Source organism: Acinonyx jubatus, chromosome B4, assembly GCF_027475565.1.
Source record: "Acinonyx jubatus isolate Ajub_Pintada_27869175 chromosome B4, VMU_Ajub_asm_v1.0, whole genome shotgun sequence".
NCBI classification, from domain to species: domain Eukaryota; kingdom Metazoa; phylum Chordata; class Mammalia; order Carnivora; family Felidae; genus Acinonyx; species Acinonyx jubatus.
In genome coordinates this window covers 3604432-3627501 of record NC_069387.1, presented here as the reverse complement: position 1 = coordinate 3627501, position 23070 = coordinate 3604432, and positions in this window count along the sequence as shown.

The following is a 23070-nucleotide window of genomic DNA, read 5'->3' as shown; positions in this document are numbered from 1 at the left end:
GTGTGTTGAGTTTTCCTCGTGGACAGTGGGCAGGAGCTAAGAAGCGGAATCTGACCTTTCTGTCTGAGTTGCAGAGGTGAGCTGGGACAGACGCACCACTATTTATGATGATACATCAGCACGGGCCCAGCGACCAGCAGATACGGATCGTGGTTCTCTTTTCTTTGCCACAAGTAAGTTATGGGACTTTAGGACATTACTCATTCTCTTTCTGCCTTCTCTGGCTAATGGACATCATGGTGCCTGACCCACATATCTGACGACATTGTTAGGGGAAGAGTATGTCAATGACACTAGAAATAACAAGCGAATTGGTCTTCATTGAACATCGTCTTAGTCTCATACTCTCGGAGGTATTAAAACATTAGAGAAGCAATACTTTTATGAGTCAAGAAACAAAGTTCCAAAGGAAGAAAGCTACACGTCTGAAAGCCAGTGACTGAGGTAGGCAGTCTGAGTGAGAGTAAGAATTGGGACCTAGTAAAACATTTGTTCATTCAACCAATATCTATATGTATGCTCACTTCGGGCCAGGCACTTGGCAACACAAAACAAGATACATCTTTATTTATTCATAAAAGGTATATCCATTAAAAAAACAGTTGTTAACTGATCACTTGTATGTGTTCATATTTCATCACATTAAAGAAGTCATTGATTTTAACATATGACCTTATTTAATATGCCATACAGATCTCGAGGCGGTCAGCATAGGCCCACCCTTGTCAAAGCTTACGAAAAATCTGAGTGAGATTTTTCTCAAGTATGCAAGTCCCATGTCTGGGACTGCTGTCTCGGATAGTTTGATCTAGGCTCCATCAAGTGTTTGGTGGCGAGGGGCCCCATTTTATGCGAAGCCACCGACAAAAAAGTTACTGAGCTCGCCCTGTGCTGTGTGGAGGTGGTCTCTTCCCCCATGCCCCTCCAGAGGCTGACCCAGACACCCATTCTCATCGACTCACTCACTCACTACAGCGTGTCCCTGCCAGTTCTTTATTACTTCTCCACCTGTAAGATGGGCTTTGTCAAATATCCCGCCCTCATTAAATCCATACGTCGTGATACGTTGAACTCTGGTAGCTGAGAAACGGCCCCAACGTGAGCTGCCCGAAGCGGGAGGAGAGGAACCAGAGCTACAGAAGCCCCTTCCCACCACTCCTGCCCAGCAGGACCCGAGCCGGAGACACAGGGATGGTTTCAGTCTGGCATCGCCCCAAAGGGGGTCCCCACGCCCACGTGGGCACAAAGCATGGGAGTCTCTCCTGACCCCTCAGTGTCACATACATGGTAACAAGTGCTCTTTGCCAAGTCACCTCCGCTCCTCCTGCTGGAGATAGGACAGGTTTAGGCTGCTGGGGAGACAGAAGGGGGAACCCTGCCAGCGTTTGCACTGAGGGGTGTTGTTCCTATGGCCACACCGCAACACCGCATCCCGTGTCGTTTCTAACAGGGACACAAGGTGCACCAATGTGCAGAAAGAAACCTGAAACCACTTGTTTTAGGAAAGCCTGCCTCTGGGAACTACTCTTTAATACTGTCTCCTGAAAGCAAGAATAGACTGTCTCGTGAATCCAAGGATTTTAGGCAATAACCACAGGCATGATTTCCATATCCCAAAACCAGAACTCAGGAGGAACTTGAATGTGAAGTTGGCCAGACACACTCCCGTGCCTGCTGCAAACAGGGAAAAAATGGAGGGAAAGAAGAGGGAAGGAGGGAGGGAGGAAGAAAAGAAAGGAAAGACAGAGGAAAGAAATTGCACTGTAAGAAAATATTTAGAAATAATAATTTTCTTTAGAAATACAAAATATAGAGAGTGATTGTTTGTAAGGAAGTACTTGAAACCTCACACCCATTGCATTTTTTAACCCCAACATGCATAAATAGTTACGATTTCTTAATGGCCGTACACACAGCATCGGGATCACTACAGATTTCTTCTTAAATTTGGGTGGAGACAGCTCTCCGCACATTTTTCTATTTCCTGCCAATCTGTGCAAAAGTAATCCGTGACCACACCGCGTGCTTATCACTCAGTGGCTGGAGGTCCTAGCGGCTCAGATCTCGACAGGCAGAAATAGATGGAGGAACCTTGAAGGACATTTGGTCCTCTCTGTTCAGAATGTTTTCTCACTGGGCAGAGAAGTGAATTCCCTGAAATAAGTTCCGTGCTGTACCAGCAGTAAGCATATTGGAAATTACGTGCTTGTAGAGTACTTGACGTGGCGTTGGCTCCTGATAAATATTAAGTGAATAATCGTGATGTTTGTGTTTAAATGTTAAGAAAACAGATTAGTCTGCATCTGAGCTATCCAAGATAGTAGCCACCAGCTCTGTGTGGCTATTCGAATTTTTTAAATAATTAAAAATTAAGGGGCGCCTGGGTGGCTCAGTCGGTTGGGAGTCCGACTTCGGCTCAGGTCATGATCTCGCAGTTCATGAGTTCGAGCCCCGCACTGGACTCTGTGCTGACAGCTCAGAGCCTGGAGCCTGCTTTGGATTCTGTTGTCTCTCCCTCTCTCTGCCCCTTCCTCACTCACACTCTGTATCTCTCTGTCTCTCAAAAATAAATAAACATTAAAAAAAATTTTTTTAGTTAAAAATTAAATAAATGTTCACATTTCCTCAACTAACCACATGTCAAAGACTCCACAGCTACATGTGGGTCTTGGCCGCCATATTGGGCATTACAAAGGTTCCACTGGACAACATCGGTCTGTATACTGACTATCCAGGTCCCCCACAGCCCACGAGACCACCACGGCTGCTATCTGACATTACCTTCCTTATTCTTCTTATAGATAGTCTTATAACCTGCCTCCCCTTAAAGTTTGCTGTTTTAGGACAAGAAAAACAATGCAGCCCTGCGAGATATTGACATCCAGCTGGAGTTTTCATTGTCTCTGAATGTAGGAGAACTTCTCGGTTGGTTCCAGAAGGTCCTGCCTCTCCCCATCAACCACCCCTCACCCCAGACTTCCTGTTTGTAATTGGTCTGCTGATCTGTTACTGTTTTTGGTTTGCTTGTTGCCTGCTTGCTTGCTTGCTTGCTTGCTTCTTATAGTCAGTGTTTTCTGAGAGCCTGAGAGTGAGTTCCAGATCAAAAAGTTGTACTGTAGATTCCAGAATCTACGAGACTGGGTTGAATCTCTTGTGACTTCTGCCTTTCATTATGATTTAAATAATTCCCTCAGATGAGCATTCATGTTATTCAAGATCTTTACTATGTTTTACATGATTATCACTCTTGTGAAGTAAGGGATTCCTTCTTACCTTTTCCTCAGTGCCACTAGAGAATGTATTTTGGTACCACCTTCTGTTGCTGGCATCACACTTATTTTTAACTTTCAAAGCAGTGGCACATACATTATTCAAAGCTTTTGCTAGAAGATCCGGGACAGACTCTGCTCTGGTGATTGCCTTTAAAAGCAATGAGTTGCCAAGCATTGAGCGAATCTCTTCTCCGGTTTGCTAGTGTTTTTATCTATCCCTTCCCTTCACCGAGTAAGTGTAGGAATTGTTATCGCAAAGAATCATTAGTGTGACCAGGTGGAGGAATGGGTGCCAATCATTAATTCATAACATCGTGTTTATTCTTCTGGTTGTCTCGTCTAGTGCTGCTGGGTGTGAGGGTTCTCCTCTCCAACCTTCATCACGTTGGAATTAGCTGAATGGCGAGTGCGTGAGTGTGTGCGGACTTTAGCTGTCATTCGTGATTTTGTCCGCGGGGTAAAACGAATGTAACCGGTTTCGAGGTCTTCTTCCATTTCCCTACCCATTAAAAAAAAGATTACTAATCAATATATTTGTTTACGTTCATCCCTAAAATATCTACCGAGCAGTGGCTGCCGTGGGGCATCCCTCCCTTCTGTCACTGTGTGGTCTCCATAGAAAGTCACTGATCTGGGAGCACCATTTTGATGAACTTCACCAAGTTCCCAGCACTCAGCTCCGGCTCTCACCCACAGCAATAATTACTTTGCTTTCGAAGCATCCAAAGCGAGCATGTCCCGCCATCAGTTGTTATTTTAGTTCCTGCTTGGATCAAGGTGACCGTGGAGAACAGCCTCTAACAATATCACCTGGTAGCTTTCACCAATTTAGTTGGGAATGTATGGCTTTCTATACAGAAAGAAGTAGTCCTTTTTCATGAGAGTTTTAGAAGATAAATATAAAAAGCACTATAGACAGAGTTTATACAGATTTACCCAATGGATGTCTCACTGTACACACACATACACACACACTCACACATGTAGTTGTATACAGACCCTTCTCATTGCAGACTGTCTCTAGGTCTCGAGTGAATCCTGCTTCCCTGTACCTCTTCTTGACCTATTTTATGTGGACACTTTGGGGGCCCATCCTGGCAAAGGCCACTGTCAGAAATGTCCCTCAGATTCTCTTGTGTGTTTTCTCATTATCTGTTGTCAACACTTCAGGGTTTGAATAATGGCCCTTTCTCCTGGTAGTTTCTTATCATGGAGAAGTTACTTAACTCTGATGAATGTTGAATATCAGTTTGCCCATTTGTAACATGGGCATAGAATGCTACTTGGCAGGTAGGGTTTAGTCACCGAGACTAGAAGAAATAATGCGGTTCTGCGGCCCACAATTAAAAACGTGAGTGTCATATTACTCTTGTTACGATCATTCACAAGTTTTCTAATCCTGAATTTCAAGAAAATTCTTTGATTGTGCAGCGGTTTGGTACTTACCCTGTATCTCCTCGGTCTAACTCACGTCGGCCACTTCCCGATTTGGCCGAGTTCAGTGAGGGGGTGGAAACAAAGTTCTCCATCAGATTTCTTAAGCTCCAACGGCTGTTGGCTGATGGCTGCCATGACAGGTAAAGTTCAGGATCTCAGCAGATCCACAGAGTTGAAACCTATGTCTTGTTTATACCATGTCCAAAACAAGAGGTCCTAATTTAATTGGCAGGCTGTTTCCTTCTGGGCAGTAATTTGGGGGCCTAGTCCCCTTCCATCTTTTGTTTCCACCTTGGTCCACACGTGGCTATCAATTCGACAGGCTCACCTACATCACATGAACAGAGCACGCAACAGGCGATGTCTCACAAGGGAGTTTGTGTGGTCCAGGCTCGGAAATGGGACCTGTTCTTTGTGCCTGCATCCCATGGGCTGGAACTCAGCCCTACATGTAACTACACGAGGTTCTGGAAACACAGCCATGTGCCCAGAAAGAGGGCATGAGTTTCGTCATTACCTGGCAACACTGTCCAGCAGAATTTTCTGGGGTGATGGAAACAGCCTTGATCAGTTCAGTGGCCCCTAGTTTCATGCGGCTATTGAGCACTTGAAAAGTGTCCCCTGTGATCGAGAACTGAAGTTTGAGTCACTAACTTTAAATAAACTTGAATGTCCACACGTGCCAGTGTTTCCATATTGGACAAAGCAGAATGACTGATCAATTTACTCCTGAATTTCCTTATCTACAAAGTACTGAATAACAAGCTCACGCATTTCAAAAGTCAACTGAATTAAATGGGTAAGTGCTCAAGTTCACAATCACATTGCATTGCAAGCCTCCTTTGAAGAGCCCTCTCTCTCATTAGCCACTTACTGCCGTTCTCAGCCCCCACATCAAGTATGATGGTCAAGAGCAGCAAACTGTAGAGGGAGACCCCAAATCTGGCGTCTGGTCTCTCAGTGTATTTGTTGGGCTTTATTTGAGCACATGACACAATTCTCCATCTGCCTATCTATAACGGATACGATACTTTGCTTATTATGTTTTTTAAGGGTTAAACAAGATAATATAGGTACAATCAGCAGAGAATTTAGCTGTTTGTTCTCAGCCCACATAAAGGCCCCTTATTGGACTCAAATCAACAGTCACCTGCATAAACTAACTCCCAACTAGTAACCGCTTCAACAATTTGCAAATAAAAGCCAAAATTGGCCGCTTTGATCTGAATCACTCTGTACTGTTCACTCGGTATAGTGACAATGGCTACTAATTTTTAACATCTGGAAGGCCCTATGTTTTCCACAGGACCGTATGTTTTGTTCTTTTTTTTTCCCCCAGAATTGTCTCTCACTTTCCAGGCTCACAGCCCATGAGCTGCCCACTGAGGATGGCACAGAATACCTGTTAATTATTTCTTTCTGCCGCACGTGACTTGTAATGCCTGGATACTTCTGCAGCAGCCTGGCTTCCTCTGCCATATGCCAACCATGTGGTCCCCTGCACGTCCATAGTCTCGGAAGTTGGAGTGCGTGTTTTTCATCATGAGCAGGCTGTGCGGGAAGGTGAAGAGCCACGATGTGTTTGCAAAGCTGAGAATGAGCCAGATAATCACGGGCCTAGAATTCGCGTCAGGTGCAAAGACCATTTTCCATCACCGGGCACTGAGCTAAATGGCTTTCAGGAAACATTCAGCAGGTGTCTGGGGAGACATTTGGGGTGAAAACTGGCAGGCAGGCTCTGTGCAGTGGGTCCCCACCAGTCATGTACAGCCCTGCTTCATCTAAGTAGGCAATTCGCAGAATCGAAGACATATCCTTAAGTGTCTGGATCTCGTGCCTCTCGTTCGTGTGAAGTTCATGAGGACATGAACAAACACTCCCGTGACCAGCTGAAGGCAGGCCACGTATCTGTTCAGAAAGTTTCAGAACAATTTTATTGATTCTGATGCAAATAATAACTGGTTCGTCACCCAGGATCACTGCACGTCATTATATACCTCGATCGCAGTGGTTCGTGTTATAATTGCATGATCTCATGTATTTGAGGTGAGTGTGTTCTAAGATACAATTACACCATTAAGGTCGTGTCAAGGTAATTGTTCCTTGAGCTTCTCTGCTGGGATTTTTGTTTCATCACCAGATGACTATTGGCCTTGGGATGTCTATTTCAAGGTGTGCCATATTAGTATCTTTCTTCAACAGTGTCCTCTCTGTCACATATAATAAGTAGCTTTTTAAATACAGGCCACTTAAAGAATTCAGATTGAAACTCACCACAAAAGTGAACCTGACTTGTACCTGCTTTGGGTCCAAAGCCCACTCGGCCTCGGGCACTGCACAGAGCAGACTCAAGCTGTGTGGTGCTTGCTGGGTGGGAGGGGAAGGAAAGAGCCTTCAGAAGACATAACAGTAAGCAATTCGAAATAAGATCTGGAGTGAGACCTTCCATGGCTGTTTCTGGAAAATAAAATCAACACTTCCAATCAAGGAGAAAAAGCAGAAGCCTTCAATGAAAACTTCAAAGCCCCGTAGAATGAGCCAGGAATGACGTGTGAGACTTCAGACTCAGTAAATGCTTTTTCTGAAAAATTTTTAAATGTTTATTTATTTTTTGATGGGGGGAGGGTGGGGCAGAGAGAGAGGGAGACACAGAATCCGAAGCAGGCTCCAGGCTCCAAGCTGTCAGCACAGAGCCCAATGCGGGGCTCGAACTGAGGAACCACAAGACCATGACCTGAGCTGAAGTCTGATGCTTAACCGACTGAGCCACCCAGGCGTCCCAATAAAGCTATTTTTTAAAAAAGAACATGACACTAGCGTTCTACTCGAAGTAGTTTAGGGAAAGACTAAATTGGCCTCATGCCCCAAATTCAATCTTTAAAGTAAATGTTTGCTATTGAACTTCAGGAAAACAGCAACAACTTTAATGATTTTTAAGAACATTTTCTTCTGTTTTTGTCTGTAAGAGCTCTTTAAAAACAAATGGCCTAAAAGAATTGAAAACACACTATAGATAATGTTGGTCATATAGGAGATAACATTAGCACTAAGTACATTCAAGTGCATATTTAGGGTGAATAAATCAAATCATAAAACTGGGGGAAAATGCTAAATTGTATTTCTAAGACCATGCACTTTCTTCTTTGGCTGTGAATCTGATAAAAGTGAAGGCTAATAGGATGACATTCTTTGTTTAAAATGGTTTTAAATATGAGGAGTAGCAAACCAAGGCAATCTGGTGGTAGATATGGATTGTGGCATAAGCATGTGTCCTTGAATCTCAAGTCAGAGATTAAGTGGTTGCTTCTTCCAATTTAGCTATAGTTGGTTATTATTCCATTCAAGTTGGCCTTTTTTCCCCTTCATCTTGAAAACACGCCCATCCTTTCTGATGATCAAGACTTGACTTGAGATGCTGTGGCAACCTCCTAAGTGATTCCTGGGGTCCCAGCCTTCCACAGCAGCAGGACCTATGCCACCCACATGGTTTACCTCAGTGGATAAAGTACAGGGGGGTGGACAGGAGCTGGTCTGGCTCAGTGACAGGGGTGGTTGGAAAGACAGAGCATCAGCCCAGCCCAAAAGGGTTGAACACTCTCGATTCCAGCCGAGGGATTCCATGTGGGTGTAGAGGCCAGATACTGAGGAGCCAGAAATCCATAGCTCGATGTGAAATCTCATGATTTTATAAATGTTGGTGTCCACCTGTTGGGATGAGCACTAGGTGTTGTATGAAACCAATCTGACAATAAATTTCATATTAAAAAAAAATGTTGGTGTCCAGCCTAGATTTAAAACTCTGGGCCAACAGTGTGAAAAACACTGAGCCAATGATGTGAGGCCAAAAACCATTGCTGGGTCTGGCCTTGGGGCCCCCAGTTTGTGACTTGGATGTGGGAGCTCTGGAGGGTCTCCTCATTATACCTGTCATCTATGAAACATCGCTCCCTTGGGGTGACCCACTTGGCAGTCGGCCAGCACCCCGCAGCCAGAGACAGTCACCTACACTTACCGTTGTTAACTTCCCTTGGCTGTTGGAAAGGAACACGAGGCCCAGGTCGGAGCTGATGGCTTCCACATCACTTCTCTTCAGAGCAGCTTAGGTCATAGTGCATATCCCTGTGCGTCCTTTCTGTCAGAATGCCTCGGCACGGAACTAAGCCATGACTACATTTTGTACATCTTCTTACATATCCAACAATGAAACAAAATAGGCCAAACTGTTTTCAATGCCATAATTGTTAAAGCACATTATCTAGTCACACCTGATTACCTCAAGTGCAGCCAGACTGCACTGAAAACAAGCCAGAGAATTCTCTGCCCTGGGGGTAGTTTCTCAGAAAGTCAAAGAAGAGTAAAACAGGGAAAGTTAAGTGAAAATGGCTTCTCAGCCACCTGAGTGATTAAGTCTATGACACATTGCTTTTACTTTAATAATGATAGGGTTGGGTTGGCGGGATGATTGGTTTTTATTTCTGCCATATAGTTCAAAATGCCAAATATGGTGGCAAGTTGCCAACTTTTGTTAATATCCTTGTTGATTACGAGACATTGTGCATCACTTAATTAAGATTTAGGGAGAAAGTTAAAAACATGAAATCAGATAAATACAAGAATTTTGGTATCTGGGACTGAGGGATGAAGAAGAAGAGGTGACCAAAGGGGTCAAGAAAGATTCAACTCCACTTAATTTAGCAAATACTATTTGAGCACAGCACTGATACAAAAATAAATAAATAAATAAATAAATAAATAAATAAATAAATAAGATTCTGCACATTAATTAGGGCAGCTTATAACATAGGAGTAGAGATCTCTTTTTCCTAACTTCCAAAAAAATAATACTGACTAGAATCTCAGTATCATGGAGGTTACAGAGCCAGAGACAGATTACATTAGGCTTGAAGACTGATGGGAATGTCCAACTCTGAAGCATCCCAGTAGAACGGCTGATTGTGAAGGACAAATTCAGTTTTCGGGCTATTTCTTGGGGAATAGTGGAATCATTAGTGGAAGCAGGAAAGTCAGAGGTGCAAGGAATAGATCCTGGAGGAAAGTTTGATTTGGGCCCTGATAAATCTTAAGGTACAAGTAGGTCACATTGGAGCAGACCACTGGAGGTGCGCAGCTGGAGTTCAAGAGAATCCAAAGCTGGAAATTTGTACTGGAAACTTGTCTACAGAGAGGGGATAACTAACATCCTTTGCTTGAATGTTATTCCAAGGTCAGAAGAGAAGGTTGAAAGAGAAGGGGCAAAAAGCAGCTGAAACCAGAATTTTTGAAAAACCTTATATTAAAGGCATAGAGAAAGAAAGCCTTCAGAAGCTACAAAAATGGAGGAAAACCAGGAAAACAAGTATTTTGATAGAAGCTTTAGGAAGGAAAGATACCCAGAAGGATGTGGGAATCAAAGTAGGTCCAATAATGTCACATGCTGTCCAAGTTCAAAGACAGCAGGACTGCTTGCTTTGGTGAACATAAGTCAATTTAGCAGCACCACAGGGAGAAACATTAGATATCAAGGGACAAATTATAGATAGGAGGAGTAGGCACAGGAAGAAAAGAAGAGCCAAGCCTGTTAGGGAGCATGACATTGAAGAGAGTTTGTTATATGTAATGATTAGTGATGTCAAGAGAAGTTTTCGTCTTCTTTTTGGTAGGAGAGAGAAGACAAAATAGAGAAAAACTAAAGCACAAAAGAGGAAATAACTCATGGATAAAGATTCTGAGGATAAAGTAAACTTCTTGGAGGACGCATGGGAAAGAAGGATTATTTCCTACAAGGATTATGTCCTACAAGAGATTATGTCCTACAAGAGACGAGGAAGCTAGAGGGTGAGCATACAAAAACACGGGGCTCTGAAATAGAGACTAGAAACATCAGCAACACTCAAGACAAGACTGACTCCATGTATATAAGGAATGTCTGAGAGATGGTGGCGTGACTGGACCGAGGAGAACAGGGCAGCTTGATCAAGAGCGAGACGTTGGTGAGTGCCACTCTCACAAGGGAGATAGTGTTCTAGCAAAGCACAGATATGCATATATATAGTCTATCACCACATGTGTTGTTATATTCTCATCACTATCTTTTCCTTCTCCCAGTAAAAAGACAAGACACAGACTGGGAGAAAATCTTTTCAAGAAACATATGGGATTAAGGACAGGTATCCAAAAATGAACTCTTCAAATTGGACAATAAGAACCCAGTTAAGCAATCCAATTAAAAAATGGGCAAAAGATCTCACCAAAGATCCACAGATGGCAAATAAACATATGAAGAGATGTTCAACATTATATGTCATTAGGGGATTGCAAAGTAAAGCAATAATGAGGTACCCCTAGGTTCCCACCAGAATGGCCAAAATCCAAAAAACTGACGACACCAAATGCTGATGAGAATGTGAAGCAACAGGAACTCTCACTCATGGCTGGTGGGAAAGCAGAATGCCATAGCCACTTTGGAAGACCGTTTGCAAAATTCAACATGCTCTGACCATATGACCCAGGAATCGTGCTTCCCGGTATTTATCCAAAAAATTGAAAACTTACATCTACATAAAATCTTGGAATGTTTACAGTAGTGTTGTGCATAATTGCCAAAACTTGGAAGTAACTCAAATCTCATCCAATAGATGAATGGATAAAAAACATAATACATCCCTGGAGTGGAACATTGTTCAGCCATGGGTACATGAACAGGTAGAGCAAAGGGGGTATCTAGAGTATCAAAATCACTCTGTGTCATGCCGAAATGGTGTGTGCATTCCCTTACACATTGATTAAAACCCATGGGCTACATCACGTGAAGAGTCAACCCTAAGGTAAACTACAGACCTTGGTTAATAATCATGTGTCAATACGGGCTCATCAACTGTAACATCTCACTAATGCCAGGTAGTAATACTAGGGAAAACTGTGCAGGTATATAGGAATGCTCTGTTCTTTCCACTCAATATTTCCATAAACCTAAAACTATTTAAAACACATCCACGGGGTGCCTGGGTAGCTCAGTCGGTTGAGTATACAACACTTGATTTAAGCTCAGGTGATGATCCCAAGGTTATGGGATCCACACTGAGCATAGAGCCTGCTTGAGATCCTCTCTCTCTCTCTCTCTCTCTCTCCCCCCCATCCCCTGCTCTCTGTCTCTCTCAAAACAAAACAAAAACAAACAAAAACCATGAATTTTTAAAGTCATAATTGCAATTTTAGATCCACGCCAAAATGGAGTGAAAAGCCTAATTTGGGAATTCTCACCAATTATTTACACTTTCTCCATTTCTTTTGTCTCTTTCATCCTTGATTTTTATGTGTATGTGCTCAGCTTTTGGAATGTAAGTGAGAAACTAATGGAGAGGGAATTTCCAGAGGAAGAAGTTGCACTATTTTGTTTTTATGAGCATTTGTCATATAATATAGCAAGAGATTCTGAGTATAATGGATGATCTTTACTTTTTATTTAATCTATTCAACCTAGAGCCTGTATTGCTCCTACATTAAATTTTCAGTTTGGGGAATTTAGAGAATAATTTTCACCTATTTTTCACAATGTATGATAATTTAGGAATCCCTACTTACATATTCATTGATATTTCATTTACCAGAAGAGTGAAATCAATAATGTTTAACTTATTTCAGATTATAATATCAAGTAAGGCATAAAGTTGGAATTTGGGAGAAAGTATTTTTAAAAATATTTGTAGAACAGGGGCACCTGGGTGGCTCAGTATATTGAGCGTCTGACTCTTGATTTCAGCTCGGGTCATGATCTCGTGGTTCGTAAGTTCGAGCCCGACATCGGGCTCTGTGCTGACAGTGTGGAGTCTGCTTGAGATTCTCTCTTTCCCGCCCTCTCTGCCCCTCCCCAGCTCACAGTCTCCCTCTCTCTCACACTCTCTCCCTCAAAAAAGAAAACAAAAAGAACATAGTTGTAAAACAAGTAGTCGACTTGAAATGATGGAAGTGGAGTGGGCTTGTGAAAATAAATGGCATGGGACAGAATGATGGAAATGGGTTGAGGTGGATGTGAGTGAAATAATGGATTAAATGAGGTTGATTTCAGAAGAACACTTTACATCGGCAAGTTGGTAAGCAATCATTTTTTGCATTGCCATGAATTACCCACATCTCCACTGTCTCTCATTTCAAGCAAAGTGCTGACAAATCACTGCTTATTAGGGAAAAAAACATGCAACAAAATGATACTCCACTTCGGGCAATATATGCGGTCAACACTGGAACACTAAAAACATTTAAAAATCTGTCAATTAATCCTTTTTTTCCCATGACTATTTGCCGGCTGATTACAAACGAGTCACCAAAACGATTCTCTGCATGCAGAATTTAGATTTAAGGAGGGTTCGCGTCAAAGCGTAGAAATACAGGAATTACACCTGATTTGGTCAAACCTGGATAGTATACACCAATCTCGGAAACGAGTCGGCTCGAAAACGAATAAATGTCATCCTAGGGGCTGCGGCTGGTTTGCTCAGGTTCGTCCCCAGGAGGATGGTTAAACAAACCAGTCTGTATCCATGCCATGAGTCTGACACAGACATTAAGAGGTATGGATAACGAATGATAGTAAATAACGCAAGGGGGGGGGACGTCAGGAAATATCACCACAGATACTGTATTTGTTTATGTGCATCAAAAAGGACAGACACACACCAGTTATTTGAACACAGAAAAGTGAAGTAATTGTTGACTGGGCATCAGGTTGTGGATTAAGCAAGGGGGGAAGGGAAAGAATATGTCCACGGGGGCACGAGGGCAGCAAATGCAGTGGCTGCCACCAGTGCCGTGAAGAGAAGGGACGGCTGAATCGCAGGTGCTTGGGGGAGGCCCCCAGGAGCTCACGGCCCTCTAAGGAGGTGGGCGCCAGGGCGTCGGTGCTACTCATGACCCTGAGCTTCCAGGAGGTGCCCCCGGACGGCTGGTGCTGGTGAGCCTGATGTGCGGGTCCTGTGAGCGCTGAAAAACTGTGCCCTGCAGGCAGGAGCCGGGCGGACTCTAGGGGGGAAAGGTTGTCCCACGGGGAGCAGGGGAAGGAGCCAGTGCTGTGTCTGCCCTCACTCCCTGCAGAGTCTAGCACGGAGCCAGCTGGCCAGCAGGAATGGGATTGCAGAGCCCTGGGCCAGCATCACGGAGCAGTGGACAGACACACGGCAGCTTGGAGCTGAGGGACAGCGGCTCAGTCCCTGACCCCGTGCTGGACAGCACCACCTCTCCCTCCTGCCAGTTCCCTCGTCCTGGGAGCACAGTGGAGTTGCTTCTCCCCTTTCCTAGAATGTGCCCTGGATGCTCCCCTCTCCCTCCCAGGACATCCAGGGGCCGTCCATTCAGCCTCTTCACCGAGACAAAGGACCCCCTGAGGTCGGCCGCCCTGACTCAGTCGCCTCCCGAACCAGAGTCCCTTCCCTAAGCTACACAGTGACCTGCCCGCCCTTGTCCTGCGGGCTGTGAGCCGGCCAGTGTGATCTGTCCCCCACCGCTCTGCAGTCTCCCTGGGGACCGGAGCCCCGTCTGCGGTATTCGGTTACGGCACATGCCAGTGACCGTGCCAGGTGGTCGCTGGAAACAGCGAAGGAGCAAACCCTTTAAGACAAAAAGCTGGAGGAAGCGTCCTGCTCTAAGACCACGCCACTTGGACTTGGTGCCCACACATCTCTAGAGCGAACCCTTGAGGCAAGTGGCTTCGGGACGTAAATCAACAACCGCTGACAACAGATGCCGTGACCCCCATACCTGGGTGGAGGCTCTCATAACCTTGCGAGTCTGGGGTTCGGGTTCAGCGTATCCGTCATGCAATCGGTCTAATTCACTGCCTTCAAATGCACTTCCTTTGCCACCCAAATGCTTTATCCTACATTTTCGCCGTGTTGTCATTAGTTCCGTCCCCAAAGCAACCTTCTAAGGCCGTTGCTCATTGGCTACCTGGAAGTCAGTGGGAATTACTTAACTGGCATCTCTTCTCCAAGGGTGTGTGATGGCGGATGAGCTGGAAAAAAGGAAGCGAGCGAAAACGGGGTCAGCATGGATGTCGAGCCTCCCCGCCTTCAGGCCACGCCTGGAAATAATAACAAAACAGCATTCAAGCCCAAATGAAACCCAGGGTCCCCAGACCCGTGTCAGTTCTGCTTGTGCCCTAGAATTGGGCTTTATGTAGCCCTGCTTCAAAGATCACACCCCCTGCAACTTAGAAGTTGTGTTTCCTGATGTTTTATCTTTACAACTTGAGCCTTTCTTTGATCCTTTTCTCTGTCATTAGCTCCACGTAGACTCACCTTGGAATAATGCGGTAGGTCCGGGTATAGCGGCTGGTAATTGGAACATCCCCAAGACGAATTAGCACAGACTCTCAGTATGACGTGGCAACCGAACAACCATGAGCAGAGCTGGGTCTGAAGTCGAGTAAACGCAGAAATCGTGTCTCTTTTTTTTTTTTTTTTAATTTTTTTTAACGTTTATTTATTTTTGAGACAGACAGAGACAGAGCATGAGTGGGGAGGGGCAGAGAGAGAGGGAGACACAGAATCCCAAACAGGCTCCAGGCTCTGAGCTGTCAGCACAGAGCCCGACGCGGGGCTGGAACTCACGGACCTTGAGATCGTGACCTGAGCCGAAGTCGGCTGCTTAACCGACTGAGCCACCCAGGCGCCCCGAGAAATCGTGTCTCTCTTAACATAGCCTGTTCAAAATCAGAATGAAGGGTAAGTGCCCGGATAGCAACAGCTGGCGGACCACAGTGCCAGGAATCGAGAAATGAATGATTATGGAAAAAGAGAAGTAAAGAAATAAAATACTGGCGATAGCACAAGTACGAATCGGTGACGAAGTACCCAGGAGAGAGAGGCCGGGAGAAAGCCCACCTGGGGGAGGAAATACTTAGGGTCGCAGTGGCGCACACGTGTGGAGATACAATTCAGTTTCAACAGGATGTTCACACCCTCCGCTGGAGAGCATCGAGGGAGTGGGCACCGTTACGCTAAATCATAATCTCCCTGGGGAGGAGCCACAAGCAAATTGACTAAGGTTATTTAAAATCGCACCAGGGAAGGAATTTTTAAAAACCCCGCTGAGACCTGTAATTCATTGGCAATGATATCAAGCCGACAAAACGTTTCCCGTTCTAATTTCGCCGGGCTGAGTGAGGCTCCTGTTTTCATTCTCTATGTTACTTATATTTAACCACTATCTTCTGAACTTTAAAGGGGGCTAAAAAAGAAAACAAAAAACGGGAAGAAAGTGCCAGATGTCCCTGAAAAAGATATTCATGATTTAAGATTTGTCGTTCTTACATCACGAATGAAATATCAAAGGCCAGTAAGACTAACAAAAAAACGAATGCCTTCATAACATCGGGATTAAGGAAGAATCTTATTTAATGGACACATCTGTTTTCTGGGGAGGGTTCACTGGAGCCCATCAAGAGCTGAGCGGCTGGTCTCTGCTCGCCACCGGCCCCCACTCCCTGTGTGTATTTGCACCTGAAAACACCTGCTCCCTTACCTCACGGGGCCGTACTCAGGATGAAACAGAGGACTGGATACTGAGAGCTGTCCAAAAAGCTAAGGAACTCTCCCAGGGCACAGGCCAACTTCGTGTGACTTTCAAAGAAAGACACCAAACCAGTGAAGTGACAAAATCTCGTATGGGATTACACGCTCAAAAGATTTGTACCTATAGCGAGTGCTCTTGGGTTTCAAACAAATGGGGATCGCCCACACAGACCGAACTGGATGAGACCGTACACCCCCCCCCCCCCGCCCAGTGACTCCCTCAGTACCTTGAGGTGTCCTCTTATCTCTGACTCAAGTCCTTCAGGCCACATCGTCAACCAGTTTGCATGTCTTCTGTCCCCAGTTGACCCTCCAAACACTTTGCTGTTCCTAAGTCATTCCTCAGCCATTCTGCCTTTCGGTCCCTGGATCCGGCACGGGCCGCAGAAAACTCAGTTCTAACTGATTGTGCTCCCCTGGTCTCATGTCTTATCCCAAGAAAATAATGCTCCTCGCTGCCCCTAAAGTTCTGCAATTCTCCAAGTCCCAAGACTGCTCCCTGAGAAACCCTCCGTGTACTTTGTGAGCAATTCTGTCACACTCCCTAAGGACTGCCGTTTCTGACCCTCAGCAACTCCCCAGACCCCCGGTCTCCACCCCTTCCCCACCCCCTCCCAGCACCTTCATTTTCAGTGCGACACCTTCTGGAGGGAAGCCATGTACCCACACTACAACCACCTGATTTCACACGCTTGAAAACTCCTCCCAAGTTTTCCTCTGGATACCTCGTGACATGCTATTCCAAATATTCTGACTCTTTCCCTGTAGAGGATCACTCACTGATATGTTTAAGGGGCAGTGACCTTCATCACAAACTGAGCAAATTTACCATCTGTGTTCTGGGAAGTGCCCTCCAACCTCCTTCTGTGCTATTTAAAGAAATGAACTTCCTTGTGCTTTTCATTTAGGATGACTGGTGATGGTTACAACTTGGTGACTATAAAAGTGTAATCGATAAAATAAGAGAAAGGCGATTTGCAACAACTTCTTTGCTCATAAGGATCTTGTCCCATAATCCCCATATCAGCTGATGTGGGGTGGTTGGTGACCTTGGGAGATCTTGAAGGACGTGAGAATGAGACAGCTAGAAGATTCTCAGTGTGTCCACGGGCTCAGTTGTAGTGAAAAAGCGGATTGACCTTCCCTTCCTTTCAAGGGCAGGCCAGGTCCCACCTTCTCCCAAGTGCCCCTGCTTCCTGCTCTGAACTGGTGAAGCATTTTGTCTTCGCCCCTGGTGTCCTCATTAAGGGCTTAGCGTAGACTGCAGCACGTAATTACAAACCTATTTTTAATGCATGCACATATTCGCTCTTACCAAACAGTCGCAAAGCCATGGAAGGCAGAGAACCCGTTGCGTGTATCTTTTCCCCAGGGTCCGACGCTGGACCCTGTGTTCCAAGATATACTGAGCGGGGGCTCGGGTAGCAGGTGAAATGGTATGATACGCAACCAAACAAGAGAGGTCGCTCATCCAGAAGCGGGCTCTCCGTTTCCTGGGTAGTTCCCTCACCCTCCACCAATATCTGCCCAAGAGCCGTTCTGAGCATTAAATGAACAAATACACGGACACGGCTGGATCCAGCACGGGCTCGGGGCATGTGCTCAGCAGAGCTCATGATTACTGTGCTTGCCCGGGGGCTGCTTGGGGTGGAGGGCCATGCCTCTCCTTCTTCCACACACAGGCTTCAAGAGCCACACTCCACCCAGCGTGGGAGCTCAGAAAATAATTGTGAATGTAAGAGAATTGAAGTGGTGGTAAAGATGCCCTAAACACTTCATACGTGTGATGTCTAGAACAAATGACCGATCAGATTCTACCGAAGCAAATGGCAGGCGACATTTTGCTTTAGTTGTCATAAAATTTCATTGCAGATGCACTCCCGGTAATCACGGTGAAATATCGCCGGGCTTGAAGACCAAAAAGAAGAAGTAATGGGGAAGAAAGGAAACAGTAAAGACCGGTTCAGAACATAATGCTGGAAGAGGGAAACTTCTTTCTTTCTTTCTTGCTTTCTTGCTTTCTTTTTTAAGATGTCACACACACACACACACACACACACACACACACACACACTGCCCTTCTGTGTGTCCTCTCTCAATACTTGGCCACAACCCTGTCCTCTGACACACGGAGCGATCCTGCAAGCCCGGCGATGTGTGCCATGATGTAACCGAACCCCGACACCGTCTACCTGGAGGTGGCTTCGGGCCCCACACTGGTCTCCCGCCCCCATGCCACACAGCAGCTACAGGTCTGAATAGTCACCTGTGCATCTGGCCTCCTGGCTACGAACCGGAGGCTCCCATGACTTCCTCTGCGGATCTGATTAATTCGCTGGTGTGGCCCACAGAACTCAGGAAACATACTCATTTCACTTACAGGGTCACCAGTTTATTATGAAAGGATGTAACTCAAGAACAGCCAGATGGAGGAGATATGAGGGGCAAGGCATGGGGAGAGGGCGTGGAGCTCCAGGGGCTCCCCAGGGTGCCACTGTACCCCGTCTCCATGTGTTCACCAACCCCAGCGCTCTCCAAACCCTATCATTCTGGGGGTTTTGTGGGAGTTTCTTTATACAGGAGTGACTGGTTGGCAACTGATCAAAACTCCAGCCCCTCTCCCCTTCCAGGAGGTCCGAGGTGAGACTGATATTTCCAAACCTCCCATCGTGGCTGGTTCCCCCAGCAACCAGCCGCCATTTTTAATGCTTGCTCACCAAAGGTTGGGTCATTCACGTAAACTCAGATGTGGTTGGAAGGGGTTTCTTAGGAACAACAGGGCATTCCTTTTCCCTTCATGACTCCAGCGCTATTTCAGGAACCTAGGGCAAAAGACCAAATATTAGGGCCAAAAGATGTTCCCACTGCTCCGATCATTTCGTAAAGCGCAAGGGTTTAGGGTGCTGTGCGCCAGAAACGGGGATGAAGGTGAAATATACATTTCTTATAAATCACAGTATCACAGCTGAGTAAAAATAACTTGAGATATTTTCGAATGCATGGTGGGGCAGAGGAATGAGAGCAGCTACCGTGCCCTGTGACAGGTGAATAGACACCCACACTTCCTCTCTGGTCTCGGGCAGGAGCATCCCTGAGACCAGGGCGGTATCTCTGAGCTTCCCAGTGCTGGGGGCGGGGAACGTGGGAGCCGACCACCCTCCATCGGCAATGAGCCACTTTGTGAAAACTGAGCTTCCCTGATTCAGGTCCACACTCCCCACTGAGGTTACAATGGGGGCTTGATCATGTAGGGGCGAAGCTTCAGATCATGCCAGTCCCAGAATATGCAAAATTGGCATATTGATGATGCAGCAAGGGCTCTCTGGACCTCTTTCTTCTTCTTCTTTTTTTTTTTCTTTCAACGTTTATTTATTTATTTATTTATTTTTTGGGACAGAGAGAGACAGAGCATGAACGGGGGAGGGGCAGAGAGAGAGGGAGACACAGCATCGGAAACAGGCTCCAGGCTCTGAGCCATCCGCCCAGAGCCCGACGCGGGGCTCGAACTCATGGACCGCGAGATCGTGACCTGGCTGACGTCGGACGTTTAACCGACTGCGCCACCCAGGCGCCCCAGGACCTCCTTCTTCTTACTCAAAGGAAGTCCTCAAGTTTCCCCAGGAGAGGGGTGCCCTCCCTGCACCAAGAAGAGTACACTGTTCTCACCACTGCCAAAACAGATCCGTGCAAACATCCCTCCTAAAATAGCCCTGAATTCCCAGTAGTTCCCCATACAGCTCCAGGGTATGGCCTGGAGCCCACACTTCTGCCTTCTTGCCAGCCTCTGCCGTGTTCCATTCTTTGTTGAAATGGTACCTGAGCTCTCAGGGCTATCTGGTTCCTTGGGTCTTTCTTTCTTATATAACGAAGGCCTCTATGTACACGAAGAATATTCACATTTAATAAAGTGTATATGCTCGCCTCCTGTTCAGCTGTATTTGTTTTCTGTTCGTTTGCTTGCTTGCAGTTTAATCCCCAACCAGCCACAGAACTGAAACGGGCAGAGGAAAATCCTTCCCTCCCCTTCAGTTCCGGGAACATGGTTACCTGACCAGCAACACCAACCGGGATTCAGAAATATTCCTGTCATGGCGACATTTCTTCCAAAAGCATCCGTCAGCGAGAGCTCCCTAGCAAAATTTTTCCTGATTGCCATACTTTATGCCCTTATTTTAATTTGCTGAAGCAGGCGTTATGATTATAAATTGGCTCTTGATTATCCACAGAGGTATTATCTCCCCAAAACTTTCTGAAAATAACGAAGCAGAAGCGGTAACTAAATTGTTTATTTTCTTTCACGCTGTTCTGCTTGTGCCTTTACTTTCCTGGCTCCTGTGCCTGGCAGCCCGTGAGCAATTTTATGAGCTGAAACACGCGATTACTTCCCCCAACCCTTGAAAGACGGACAGAACAAACTTGGGAAGAAGAACACCTAATGGGCATTTTTTTGCTGGACGTGACAGTAATGTGGATGTCAAGGACACTCACAAGGAAAAATTCTGAACAAACTCAGGCGGGCGGGCATCTGGGGACGTCCCAGCAAGCCTGTTTCGGGCTCAAGGCTAGGGCCTCTTAGCTGTTACTTTACTGTGTCATGAAGTCCCAATGCACCTTGCAGAGTTAAACAACTTTTGAAGGTTCTTTATTCTACTGAGGGCTGCTTCCTAGTTCACGGATGGCGCCTTCTCTCTGTGTCCTCAGCTGGAGGAAGAGGTGAGAGGACTCCCTGGGGTCTCTTTTATAAGGACTCTAATCCTGACCTGGGGCCCCACCTTGTGACCCTATCACCTCCCTAAGTCCCCACCTCCTGACACGGTCACACTGGGGGTAAGGCTTCAACGTGTAAATTGGGGGGGGGGGATGCAAACATTGAGTCTACACCGTGCCTCGAGATCCACAGCACCTGCAGGGGAGTTCTGGAAGCTCCCTGTGGCGAGAGGAGAGGACAGAGGAACCAGACAGTGCGGAATGGGCACCACCAGGGCACTCAGAATGGCAGTGAGACCCTGGGCCGTCGAGAGGCTGCGCAGGGGCCAGGCCTGGGAGTGTCCCCCCAGAACGAGGTGACACTGCTGTGATTGCAGTGCAATCCCTCCTGACCCCGGCCCCGCCTATTTCCAGGGACACTGTCACCTTTCTCTTGGAGTCGGCCCAGCACGCTGCGGGACTGTGAGCACAGGGGGGCACAGGCTGGAGAAGCAGAGGTGCAAAGCCACCGATGGCAGTGGAACAAGGCTGGGGTGAGGCTGGGGCGGAGGGGCCTTCTACCCGCAGAGGGAGGACTGGCTCAGCAGCGTCAGCAAGGGCCAGCAGGTGCATTCCTTGTGAGAGCGGGACATCCATCGTCCTGGGTCCAGCCCCGTGTCCCCAGGGCTGTCTCCACCCGTGCCTGCTGGGGCCTCTGTGACGCTCTGCGTTCCTGACCTCCTCTTGGCGGGTCTCAGCAGGATTCCTTCAGGCAAAGAAAGGTCCACCCAGGAGGAGGGGTCTCCCCGCAGACCCCAGGGGGGCCATCAGGAGCCATGGCCCCCCTCCCTCCCACACTCAGGAAGAGAAGAGGCGATCCGTGTGGTGTTTGGGTGTTTACTGATGTGGCGGGAGTGGGGGAAGTCTGAAATTTAGAGGAGACGAGAGAGAAAGTTCTGTAGACAGTGCAAGAAAAAAGGCCAGCACCTGCCTGGGAGGGTGGAGGCCTTTTAAAATACAGTTCTGGGGCGCCTGGGTGGCGCAGTCGGTTGAGCGTCCGACTTCAGCCAGGTCACAATCTCGCGGTCCGTGAGTTCGAGCCCCGCGTCAGGCTCTGGGCTGATGGCTCAGAGCCTGGAGCCTGCTTCCGATTCTGTGCCTCCCTCTCTCTCTCTGCCCCTCCCCCGTTCATGCTCTGTCTCTCTCTGTCTCAAAATAAATAAATGTTAAAAAAATAAAAAATTAGGGGCGTCTGGGTGGCGCAGTCGGTTAGGCGTCCGACTTCAGCCAGGTCACGATCTCGCGGTCCGGGAGTTGGAGCCCCGCGTCGGGCTCTGGGCTGATGGCTCAGAGCCTGGAGCCTGCTTCGGATCCTGTGTCTCCCTCTCTCTCTGCCCCTCCCCTGTTCATGCTCTGTCTCTGTCTCAAAAATGAATAAACGTTAAAAAAAAATTTTTTTTTAAAATAAAATACAGTTATCTGCTGTTGGTTTTAATTTGGTGAAGCTGGTGAATTTTCCACAGTTCCTGGATGGAGTCAAGAGCCCCCTTATTTGGGGCACCTGGGGGGCCTAGGCGGTTAAGCATCCGACTCCCGATTTCAGCTCAGGTCATGATCTCGTGGTTGGGGACATCGAGCCCTGCATGGGGCTGTGTGCTGACAGCTCAGAGCCTGCTTGGGATTCTCTCTCTCCCCTCTCTCTGCTCCTCCTCCTCCTCTCTCTCTCAAAATAAATAAATAAACATTAAAAGAAAAACCGGCCCCTTCATTGGATGTCAGGTGAGAATGATGTCAGAGGCTTACGGGACGTATGGGCCTTCGGATTACGTTAAAATTTATAGCACCCCGCTATTAATGAATGACCCAAGTATCACAATACTAGATGCACTAGTGGTACCCCAAATAACAAGTCTGAGAAACAGAAGCAGAGGAGAGGAGGAGGGAGAGGGGCGAAGCAAGGGCCCTCCCAGGCAGATCCCCCAGGGCTCAGTAGTGTAAATGAGCCCCCACCCAAGGTGCCAAAGTGGAATTTGGAATCCAGCCTCCTGGGGAGAGGGGATTCCTAAGCACTCAGCTCTCTCCCCTGTGTCTACCCCCCCCACCCCCAGTAG